Source organism: Malurus melanocephalus, unplaced genomic scaffold (assembly GCF_030028575.1).
Source record: "Malurus melanocephalus ecotype Western Australia unplaced genomic scaffold, MMel_1.1 scaffold_546, whole genome shotgun sequence".
In the NCBI taxonomy this organism is placed as follows: Eukaryota; Metazoa; Chordata; class Aves; order Passeriformes; family Maluridae; genus Malurus; species Malurus melanocephalus.
Window position 1 is genome coordinate 357,611 of NW_026623778.1, and position 12,879 is coordinate 370,489.

Sequence of the window (12,879 nt, forward strand, 5' to 3'; positions counted from 1 at the left end):
AAAGTATTTTTTAAAATGCACTTTTTTTCTCCCCAGCTGAGGATTTCCCCTCTGAGCTCTCCCAAAGGTTTGGCAGGGAGGATTTGGGGTTTGTGCTGGACCAGGGGCTGTGGTTTTTTGGCGTCCCTTAAGACCCGCAGGTTCGTTTCCTCTTTGGTTTCGTCGCCCCTAAATCTGTGAATTTTTGAGGACACGGCTCCCTCGCGTGGTGGCTCCATGCAAACCTCAGCCTCTTCCTTTGCAAAGAAAACCCAAAATTCCCCTTTTTTTTCTTTTTTTCCGCCAGAGAACAACAATTTTCATACAGCTCTGTAAGCTGAGAAAAGAGTAAAACATCACTGAACTCATCTGTTCCTTCCAACCCAAACCACTCTGGGATTATGATCATAAACCCAAAAACTCTCAGGAGTTTTTGTATAATGCAGAAATCTAGAGAACTTTGAGCTCAGCAACTGTAAGTGTCTAAAGAATTTATTTTTATTTTTGTTTTGCCGAATGTTAACTCCATCCAAAGCTCCAAGTAAGTTTTTGACTTCAAGTTGTAGGAAGTTGAGAGCAGGTTATTAATAAAGTGTTTTAGAAAAATCAGTGTTCCTAATGAAAATCGGTGTGCCCAGAATAGGACAAAATTTGGCAATTAACTACTGTAGCTTCATGAATATTAATTAAATTACATCACTATATTAATTAAATTACATCACTATATAATATATATAGTGTATATATGCACTATATATCAAGTGTTAATACATTAAATGTATAAAAATAAAATATATTTTTATATATAATTTGTAATACTTTAAATCAATATATATAAAATATATATTTAATATACTAATCAGTTCAGCTTGAAAACTTTGGCTGTGGCTGTCCATGTGCACCTTCATGATGTGAAATTTGGGTCTGCTCAGTGTCCATTGCATGGGACATTTTCAGTRTCTGTAGTGGAATTTTCTTCACTTAAAATTCACCTGGTGAGCTCAYCTCTCTTCTGCATTCAGTGAGAATTAGTCCTGCTTTAAAAACTGAATTTCCATGGGTTTTAACCTGGATGAAGTACAAAGAAAGGAGGGAATTGTCATTTGCATCTCACTGTTTCAGTGTCATGAGGGAGGTGAGAGTGTTTTCAAATTTCAGACAAAACTTGTATGATCAATTATTTGTAAAAATTGTATGTATTTTCTTCTTTTGGAAATTTGTTATTTCCCCTCTCCTAATTCCACAAGTATTTAAAACTTCATTTGCCTTAAAAAGTATTGGACTGGGAGTATTTAATGAAAATATTTTATTTTTTATTCAATCACAGGCATTTCACTGATGATTCAAAGCCTCTTTCTTTCTCTCTATGAACATAAAATCGAATATTCAGCTGTAGATACTCAACCCCCCTTCTCCTGAGCTGATCCTTTTGGGTTGTGAGGTTAMAAATTTARAATTMCAGAATGGTTTGGGTTGGAAGGGAACATAAARCTCATMTTGCTCCATGGGCAGKGACACCTTCCRCTATCCCAGGTCATTCCAAAAGCCATCACATTCCCAAAATATTGCCTGGATGAAATCAAATCTGTTTTTCAGGACTGTGGCTGTGAAAAACCATCCTTTGCCACACATAGGGAACTGCAGAAAAAGCTGCTTTTTATTGATTAATTTGCAGATAAAYGCTGAAAATTATTCAGAGTGGAATCTGAGCTTTTAATGCCGAGCTCAGGACTGGTTTTGTCCTCTTTCCACTGGCAGTGGGAGCATGGAGAGATGCAGAAATGGGACCCAGCACCCTCCCAGTGTCCCCAGGGAGCATCTGTGCTCTGGTACCCGAGGCCAGGGATCACTCCTGAGACAGATGCCCCTCCACACAGACGTATGTGTTTCTGCTTTATAAAAAAAAAWWAAWTWAAAWWWWWTWMMAAAAAAAAAAGCCACCAAAACTCTYGCAGTTTAGACAGCTGGTCTGGCAGTTGGTAATGTGAAGGCCTATTAAAATATTTATGCTATTTGTTATTTAACTTCATTTGTTTTTTTTTCAGAGGGATTTGGAAATGGGCTGATTAAATAAAATCGCGTGAGGCCGCCCGGGTCGGGAGTGACGAGTATTGGCAGAAATTTGGGAGCACTGGCAGCGCAGAGGGCTAATATTCTGTCTTTCACTCTCCTGAAATCTCGTCGTTCTGTTTGCCTTCTGAGCGAGAGGAGGTGCTAATAAATATGCTGAAAATATTTTCACACTTCTGCCGGGTGGAATTTTGATGCGGGAGCTGGGGCACAAAGGCCGGGCTTCGTGGAAATTTGGGAGTCGGTGACAAAACTCCTTTAGACTCAGCCCCAGCAGCGGAAATCGACTTTAAAAACGACAGCCCCACCTCAAAGTTTGAGGGGTTTGTTATTTTGGGTCCTCGCAGAACTCTCTGTGTAGGTTTTAGTGAGGGATCCAACTTCTGAAACTTCTCAGCTATTCAAGCCGTGGTGCTGCAGAGTTTGGATAAGTTTCAAGTTTAATTTAATTGTTTTCCAACAGGGAGCAGCTCTTATGGAAATGCAGAGTGGGTTATTTTGATTRGAGGAAAGTAAAAACAATAAAATTGTGTTTAGGATCCTCAGGGAAGGATGATCACAGAATCCCAAGACCACTGAGGTTGGARAAACCCTCTCAGAYCATCCAACCAGGCCAGCACTGACCCCTGTCCCCAAGTGCCACATCCACAGGGATTTTAAATCCCTCCAGGCATGGGGACCCCACCACTGCCCTGGGCAGCTGGGACMAGGCTGGACAAAYCCATTGGAAAAAAAGAAATTTTCCCAAATATTCAATCTAAACCTCCCCACGCCATTTCCTCTTGCCCTAGATACCAAACCTCAAAAATTGACATCACCACTTGAAAATTGATAAAAGGGAGAGTTTGAAAGTCAGAGAAAGGGAATCCATGTGTCCATTTTAGGTAAAAAATGAATAAATTGGATTTTTCCCTGTKTTCAGGGGAGCCCATGTTGGACATGCACATCCTCTTGCTGTACAGGGATTGGGGACCTCCATAAACAGCAGGAAAATGGGAAAAAAWCATGGTGGATTGGCAAWATAAAAGKTTTTTTCTCGATAATGAAAACCAAAAGAGCTGATCACCAACAATGACCAAGTTTTGAAACAAAGAAAGAGGAATGATGAGCATGAAAAGAGGGGGAAAAGAGGGCGAAAAATCGCTTCTTTTCCAGACCCTCGCTTGAAGGACAAACTTCCTTGGAAAACCATGTAAATTTATTTAAAAATAACATTTATCTAATCAATCTGCAATTCATCTGGATACATCTTAAATCCCAATACTGGGTTTTGCTCAACCCTTGGTTTTGGACAAAGGAGGGAGATGAAAGTTTTAGAACTGAACCCAAGAGGTCGAAGGCAGGCTGCATTCAGAGGTGGTGACAGAGCCTGAACAAATGGTGCCAGACGTGTGGAGATCAAATTAGTGAAGCTTGGTTTCGTGTTAACCACAGATAATATGGTGTGAAATCATCTAATTAGGGAAAATCCCCAGATATTCTGGGAAAACACGSAGGAGCAGACTGGGAGGAGGGAGGCAGTGTCGAAGTGGTCAAGGAGGTGAGGGTGGGAGTCTMCACAGCCTCGAGTTGTTGCTGGAGGAGTGAGGAGAAGGGAAAATTGTGTTTCCTGGTGGGCTGGAGTCCTGTGGGATCTGCTCGTTTTGCAGAGCTGCTGTTTCAAGGCTGATCTTTATTAGGGCTTTTACACGATGAAAAGTTGTTATTGAACTTTTATTTTAAGACTGAGAGTCTCTAACTCGTTCTCACAGCAAGCTGTTCCCCAGACTCGCACGTATTTCCCCCAGAATTTGTGCAGAACCCTTTTTTGGGAGCTGAGCTGTTTGCTGAGCTCTGCTCTAGCAGCCCCTCAGATGGGTTGGTCCCACTTTTGACTCTAAAATCTGGTTCAAAATCCATCATCTTGAACCAGATCTTCCCTCTTGCTCTTTCCTCCTTCTATTCATTTCAAACCTTTGTAGAATCCTAGGATATTTTGGGTTGGAAGGAATTTACTCACAGTGTAAAGGTGTTGAAAATAATCCAGAGACACTTCCTTTGACATGTAAATGGAAATGGAAATGTAAATCTACATCTAAAAATTTACATGGAAATGTAAATCTTTATTTGTAAAYAATTTTAGTGGAGCTGCATCTCCTACCTCTTTGTCCCTTTTGCTCCTGTAAAGTCTGGAAAAGCAATTTACAGCCTGAAGAGATCTCACCATTTTTAAGGGTTCTCTTGCATCTTCCTTAATTACTTGTGGGTCATTTGAGCCCACAGTAACTAATTGGAGGGAGAGTGGATGAAAATCTGTTACCTGACTTGCAAGTTTTACTTAATTTTTGCTAAATTTTGTAATCTTAATGCATAACATTTGTATTTTTGCTTTTATTACTGATTTCTCTCAGAATAATATTCTTTCAAATATTAAGACCATTTATTTGTTTTTCTTTTATACACCAGGGATAGAGGAATTGGGAGGGCTGATGACCCAGGCAATTGGCYGGGGAAAGAAGAATTGCACTTTTCCTTGTTCCTGCAAAGAAAACCTGAGCACTTCAGGGAGCTCCACATATTTTCAATTATTGCAATTTAATTGATATTTGCCTTTTGCTGAGGAGAACAGTGGCCTGAAAAGGGGTTGATTTGGTTAAAAAAAAAAAAAAAAAGGCAGAAAATATGATGATGCATAGCCCTGACAATGCTTGTCTGGGTAAGGCAGCRTGATGTGTGTCAGCAATTCCTCCTCAAATCCGCCAATATAAAGGCTTAAAAATCCTCTCCTGATCCCATGTGCTGCATAATTCACTTCTAGGAACTAAAAATAAAGCCAGGCTCTTTACAACACTGTGCACATGCTGGAGTGGAGTAAACACGTGTTCAATCTGTTCCAAGTTGTCTGATTAAAATAATCGTGGTGTGAAGGAAGGAGGCAGGAGGGGCACAGCCGAGCATTTCGGAGAGCAGAGAGGTGTTGAAATGCCCTCGAAAATTAAAACTGTGGAGGCTGTGCATGTTAAAATTATTAGGGTTCACGCGGGTGCAAAGATGTTGACAACTTGAACTTGAAAATTTCTTGCAAGCGTGGCCTTAAATAAATTCGGATTAAATCAGCAACAGGAGGTGAAACCGTGTTTGATGAAATTGTCTGGCAAATTGGTTTTAAGTCTGGAATTTTATTTTCCAAACAGAACGCTGCAGAGAGGGCAGCAACAAGGCAAAATGAAYTGCAAGTTATTTTACTGTTTGGGGAGACAAGAGACTCTTTATAGTCCTGCTCTAAAGCTTAATTTTTAAGGATCTGTATAAATAGGATTGAATCCACCGACTGATTCGGAGAGGATCATCCATCAATATTTAATTTGGGAAGAAAGAAAAGGCTTTGAAGTAATAGCTGCAGTTCATGAGTCAGATGCACTGTTGGGTTCCATCATTAAATGTAGATGGATAATATCGGTGGCCTCGTGTTTGTTATTTTAATAATTCTAATTAACTTCTGGTAATTGTGGTGGACCTGCTGCCAGCTATCCCGGCTGCCATCATTACTCAGGGTTATTATCTTCCGTAGACAGTCAGCCAGTGAACAGGGGAAATTTTATGRCAAACTAAACTGAAATAGCACAAGAAGGTTTTCTCACTGAAAAAGAAAAGAATGCCTGGTGCTGGACTTTGTCATKATCTGTCCRTGTTTGAGARCTGTGGAGAGATYCAGACAATTTTTAGGATAATGCRGTAATTTCCAARCTCCCCTTAAACAATATTTCATCCKCTCTGCTTGATYKRGGTTGATGAGTGAGATCTGTGAGGAGAAGCAAAAGTTTTCTCCCTCACAATTCGCCTGCTCTTCTTGTCTCCCTCTCTTTATGGTCCCACACTCCGTTTTTCATGATGTGGATGTGGTGGTGACAAACTGGGACACTCTGGCCTGAGCTGCTGCAAAAACAGAGATAAAAAAATTATTCCATTGATGGATGMAAGGAAAAATCCTTCACTTATCCCAAAGACACTTCAATGCCTGAGAAATCCATTGCATTGTGTAGCTCCTGGTGGAGAAGAACCCATGAAACTAAGTTGTGATTTTGTCTTTAGCCTGGGAGGTTTCTCCCACACTGGAGGTGGCACTCAGAACCAGTTTTCCATGTCTGGAGCASGTCYTYGTGCAGCTGCCAAAATTCTGCCTCATTTCAGCTGGGGAAGTGTCACAGGTTGCAGTTTCCCATTAAAGGTGTGCACTGTGCAGAAGAGAAAACCCTAAAATTTTATGGTATCTAATTTCCAATTGGTAGAAAACTTTGCTGTCTATGAAAGTTGGAAAGATTCATTCTTCTGCCACGGCAGTTTTCCTATGAAAAAGAACAGTTGCAAACACAGACATTTATTTCATTGAAATGAACCCCACACAAAATTCTTAGTTTGTATTATTTTAATTTGAGGAAGAAATTTGAAAGGCAAATTTTCAATGGTCTTCAGGGCAAATTGYTGTTTTACCTCTTTTGAGTAGCGTGAGTGGAATGCAGCACCAAATCTCCTTGACTTGTTGGCTTTCAGGAATCCATCACATTCCTTAGAGGGAGGTGAGCACTTTCCAAAATGTTGCCCTTTATTTTTTAGCTGAACAGATGAAGGCAGGAGTTTTAGAATAATATGTCAGAGGCAGAGCTGAGATGGGTGAGAGCACCAAACCATTGATGAGGATTTCAGGACTGTCTGAACACTTCAAACATCCTCTGACAAGACCTGAAACCTGGTGCTGGGAAAAAAAAAAAAACCAAACCCATTTTCTAGCAGTTTAACATAAGAATGGATTTAAAGGGCAGATAATGTCAATTTAAAATTTGGAAATAGAGAATTTTGTAAGGAAACGGTATTAATCCCCAAAGTGTGATTGGAGAGTAATTGAAGGCTTTAAAATAAAAGGCTCCAAAATGAAAAGGCAACTCTGAATGGATTTAGGGATTGCAGCTGCTGGGGCAGATGTGTTTGTGACACCCTACAAGCACAAAGTCAGCTCTCTGATGGAGTTGTTAGCACTGAGGGGCCGTGCCCATTAAATAATTTCCAATTCCTGATGCCAACTGCATTTCCTTCAAAATTACTTAAACCTTGCTGAGCCTCATCCTCAATTTGCCCCATCAGAGCATCCACCCAGTTTTTTGGGGCAACTTCCAAGTGTTTCATTGGGGCATCTTCCAAGTATTTCATGGCTTTGGAGATGATGTGCTCCCCTTTAATAGTGCCAGAGCCTCTGGATGACAATGGGGGAAAAACAAAGTCTCCACCTCCCAGGGATCTTTTCCTTTTTCCTCACCCGTCACCCCAGCCAATGAAAACCCCAAGATCACACACAACCTATGGATTCCTCCAAAGAAATTAATCTCAGGGGGTTTTATCTCGTTTTCTGTGTATTGCCTACTGCAATTTGGGCTCTTAATTTGTTTTTGCAAACGRTGGATTTGATTTCCTGCTATCAATGAGTGTCGCAAGGCTCCRAGCATGACTGGCATAATGAGAAGTCTTTCGTGCGTTGGAGTTGGGACTTTGTGAATTAAGGACTTCCCTCTGTCTGATAACCAAGATCAGATGGCAGATCTTCCTATTCCTTCACTCCRAGTTGTAGCTAATCTTTATCATCAAAGGAAATAAGAATTATACTCATCAGGGTACAGCAAGAATAGAAAAAATAGGTGGGAAACTTAGAAAATGGCAAATCTCAGTAATTTTGTTCTTTTGAATCACTGTTCAATCCAGGAGTTTAAAGTTGTGTTGCTAAAGAAATATTTGTGACCTCTTAGGGGTTTTCTTTTGGTTTTGGAAATGGGTGTGGGTGGATCTTGAGTTTTTTTTTCTCTTTTTGAAATATAAATCCAGTTTGTTGTTGTTTAGAAAGGGTTCATATTGGGCCTACAATAGAATTCTGCTTTTTTAGTGGGGTGGGGACAACGCAGAATAAAAACTGACACCCTCAGTTGTTCTAAGTAGATGGGAGAGTTATTCTGGGTGGATTTTTGGATGTCCGGGTAAGGTTTATTTTGCAGGTAGGTGCAGTGAAGTGGAAGCAGCGCATTTGTTTTTTTGGGCTATTTTTAGTCCCTGTGTGTGTAAAAACTCTGCTTCCCAGTTCAGATAGTGGTTTGCACACAGATGGGAGGAATCCATGGAATTGTTCAGTTTGGAGAGCCCCTCTGAGAGCACCCAACCCAACCATAAACCCATAAACTGCCRAGCCCACCCCTAAACCACGACCCCGAGCACCACAAATGCAAACAAACACGACTCAAACCAATGAGGCTCTCACATTTCCAGCGGCTCGCCCTCGACAGTTTGTATTTTTTTTATAATTATTTTTTTTTTAATCTACATCTCAATTACACAGTGAGATGTTCTTTTTTTTGTTTTTTAAAAAAAAAAAAACTTGTTTGTTATTAAGATATAAATCTACTTATTTCAGTCATGTAGTGCGCAGCGGCGTAATGCAATACAAGAAGATTACAAGCTGATGGTGAGATGTTAATAACAGTAACACAAAACATTAAGGCAAGTGACATTTACATAAGTATCTTGATCTTAATACATGTAATTTACATATGAAAATTTAATCACCATAGAGATAAACAGCTGCAATGTTTAATTAAACTCTCCACACAAAATCAGCCTGCAAGAAGTAGTTTGTCACTGCTAATTTATCACAATTCTCAYAAGTATTCTTTAAAATAAAAATGCAAAATAAATGACTCTTATTGATAATTTAACTTCTGGTTACTTTATCGTATTCTCAACAGGCTTTGATGATRCAATTACAATATGAAGATTCCGGGCTCATTTTCTCACCATTTAGAAGACAAAACATAAATATATGGAGAACAAATGTATTTGTTTACAGACTGAAGGGTCAGCAGTGTGGCAGCGYTGGAGCACAATTTAGGCAAATTTAATGCCGTGATAAGTTATGTGCAATGAAGGGCTGGGAGTCTCTCTCTGTGGGAGGAGGAAACAATTAGAAATGAAAATTAATGCTGGAATTATCCCCGAGTTGGAGTGGGCTCAGATTTTGGGAATCTGAGATGTGCTGACATTCAGGAATTACTGAAGCCCGGGCTTTGCTCCTATTTATGGGTTTTAAAGCCAAACAAAACATTCAGTATCTTGAAATAAACTATTTCAGTGTCTTTCCGRGGATTCTTCAAGAAAATTAAAATTAGAAGTTTGGCTGAATCCTCTTCTCAGCCCTAACAGCAAAAARAAAAGAGCTTTTTGGTAACTTCAGGGTAGGTGGATAGCCGCAAAAAATAAAAAACTTTGGTAGTGTCAGGGTAGGTGGGAATGGAGAACAGATATTTAACATTTAGTACCTGAAAATACATATTTTTARGTGTGAAATTTATTCTCTCCCCAGAAGAACAAACTGTATAATGAGGCTGTGTCAGATGCAGTTTCTGCATATGCTGAGATTTTCTATATTGTTTCTATATAAATTTACTGAATTTCCCATCCCATGGCAACTCTGGGGAACTGTGATCTGCATTTGGAAAATTCACTTTTATGGATCCATGAGAAAAATGACTCTTGGAAAATCCCATTTTTGCCTCGGGTTTAGATTTTGGTCTGTTTATTGCTCATATCTCTTTTTGTATAAGTTTTGTTTAAGGGTGTGAGTATTTAAGGTTATTGTTCTACCTAAAGATGATACCCAGATCACAGAGAGAAAATAGGATTATTTGGTCCTGAGTTCAAAAATTCTTATTCTCAATTATAAACTGGTTTAATTAATGTAAAATTCAGTTAAATCCAGCTTTTTATTTATAAAATGGATCTTGTAGGAAAATTAAATGTGAGGGAAAAACTCTCACAAGTAGAAATTAGGCCTCACTCTAATGASAAATCAATAACATGCTGGGGAGAAAAAATCAATTTTACAGCAATGCAACTTTTTGTTTATTTATTTTATTCAGAATTTAAATTTTGCAACACAATTGAGATTAAAAATGACGAAGTGGATACAGCAGCAAATGTGAAAATCATGGGAGAGGGGCAAAATTTCCCACTAAATGATGTTCTGCCTTACAAAAATCACACAAGGAATAACCTCAATTCCAAATTGAAGAGGAAATATTCTCAATATCAGGAAAATATTATTTCACCTTTGATTTTGGTGTGGTTTGAATGTGTTGGTGGCAGCTGATGCTAAGTGGAAATTTCCTGGCTCTGCTGTGAATTACTCTGTGTTGTAATCCAAATGTTCATGATTTGAGCTGGAACAGAGAGATTTAGGCACAGCTCCCCAACATTTCCAATATTTGTGTCCAACAAAGCCAGTGGAATGAAGATTTCAAGGAGTAATTCTGTATTTCCAACATTTTAAATTCCAGATTGGGACTGTTTGGTGAGAAACATGAGATCTGTAGGTTTGCAGATTTTGTCAGTGCTGAGAGGTTCTAATAAAAATGGAGTTTTGAATTGATATATTTGTGGAAATATGCAATTGCAGCCTGAAAAAAAGGAAATCTTCACAAAAAGAACATTCACCAGTATTGTTTTGCATTCAGTACAAGTGCATGTGTTTCATGTTAYCACCTGAGTGTGTTTGTAAAGTTACTGAATTCAGTGATTTGTGCTGTCATTGGTTTATTGCTGTTAATCAATTGTGTAAAATAAAGTAACTGTCCCTCTGTTGGGGATTTTTTTAGCTCATAACCATCCAAAACTCAAAAAAAAAAAAAAAAATCCACTCTGTAACATCTGCCTGCTGGAAGGGCAACATCTACTCCAGTAGAAAAACATTGCCAATTCCAAGTAAAATTAGTCAATAAGGAGGTTCCCCACACTCCAAAATTGTTTTTTTCAATTTTTTTTTTTAATAGACCATGATCTCTCTTCTAACTATGTATTTCTTCAATGTTCTTTGCCAGGAATGTCTGTTTTCCCATTTTGAAGGACTGCAATGTGAGGTTCTTCTGCACTCCAACCAATGTTAAGCAATATTTTAATTATATTTTAGATACAAGTCATCCTCCTACATCCAAGCTAGCCTGGCTGCTTGGAAAGTCTTTATTTAAATTGTTGGTGGTGAGGTGTAAATTGYATATTTATGATGCCTTATTGGGGCAGGGACATTTTTCCATATGGGAGCATGGAATTGTCAGTGGATGTACAGAGCGACAGAAATCCTGGACAGCAAATCCCATGGGGATTTAGGGCCTCCAGCATCCTGCAAAACCAGGAGCAGCTGCAAAAATCCATCAGCCTATGAGATAATGATGATTATGATCAAAATCCAAGGAATTTGTATTTTAGATTATTTTTGTTTTGTTGCCTCGTGGCTGTGCAGCACAGGGCTGAGCTGGACTTGAGGGTACTGTGGAAAAGGGCTGTGGGTGGTGCGTGACAGAAAACACCCTCTGGCTTTGCAAATGGATCATGGGATCATGGAATCCTTCRGGATGGAAAAGGATTTGAGTCCAACCACAAACCTGATGGGTGGGTTTTGTTAAATTGTCTCCTGGGCTGTGGAAAGATGGTGCAGGCAGGACGCCTCCTGTTCCCAAATATAAAATATAACTCCATGGAAAAGGGTTTCAAGGCTTTATTTTGGGGTGTGAGGCACTTGGAATCTCAGGTGGGTGATCCCACAGCCCCTGGCCAGCATCTTCCATGCCCTGAGACCCCAGGATGATGGGGTGACCCTCCCATGTCCCCGTACTTTTGGTAGCACTGTTCAAGACCCATCTCCATCCTGCTCAAGAGGGGCTTTTCTGTCTCTGTAGATGAATTAACTGCTGCGTTGATTAGCTTTACAAAATCTTTCGGGACAAAAAATATTAAGGAAATGCAGAATGATTAAAATCCAACCCTCTGAAAAAGGCAGCATCCCTGGTGTTCCCTCCAGTGACATTAATAAAGCTGTGGACCAGGAGATGATTTCCTTGTGTTTTTCAAGTGACAAAGTATGAGACAAAGTCTGGCAGGGTTGGACTATCAAGGACTGTCTCCTTTACCCACGATCTCCATCGTGCTGGACATAAATCCTCGTGCCAGCAGCATAAACATAAATTGAGGCCGTGATTATTACAATGCACACCCGCTTTATTTATCCACAGAATAAATAAATAAATTCCCAGTGCAAGCGCAGATTTTCTCCTGCGAGAAGTGATCGGTCCCTGGGGACATCTCTTCTCCCCGTCCCTTGATGATGTCAGTGAGTGGCTGATTAGCTGCTGACACGTGAAATTATGGGGGATCAGCGAGGTTAATGAAAGGCTTCTCTCTCCAGCCATGCCCATGCTCCGTCTCCCTCTCTCCTCCTCAGCTTTGGGGTGGTTTGGTGACCTCGGTGACAAAGTCAAGAGGGAAAACACACACTATCACAGCAGCGCAGCCTAATCAGTGCTTCTCCCTTAATATCTAATTATTTAATAAAGGGGAGATGAATTATTTGTGGCCCAGAGTTTCTCCCGGCCGTCCCTGCCATGTGCCATTGATCAGCTCTGTCATGGTCAAAGTGTCTTTGCCAGTGGGATCAGCACAAGAAATTCTGGTTTTTCACTCCCAGGAAGAGCACTGGGTTCTGCTGGAATCACCAGAGGGTTAGGATTAGGGTTAGGGTTGTGTTGGCTTKTGCAGGTCCAGTGGGATTGTCCACAGTGGTGGCCAAAGGGCATTTTGGAGAGGGGTCAATGCCAACCCCTGTAGGGAGTGTTAACAGCTTGCATGAGAATAAAACGCCACGTCCTTAGTTGTCTTGAGAAAAAGAAAATTAGAATGTGGAATTGATAATGCAGGTGGCTTACAATTATAAACATTACTAATACTGTAGCTTTTGCAAACCTACCAATCCTATACTGTTAAGTAAAA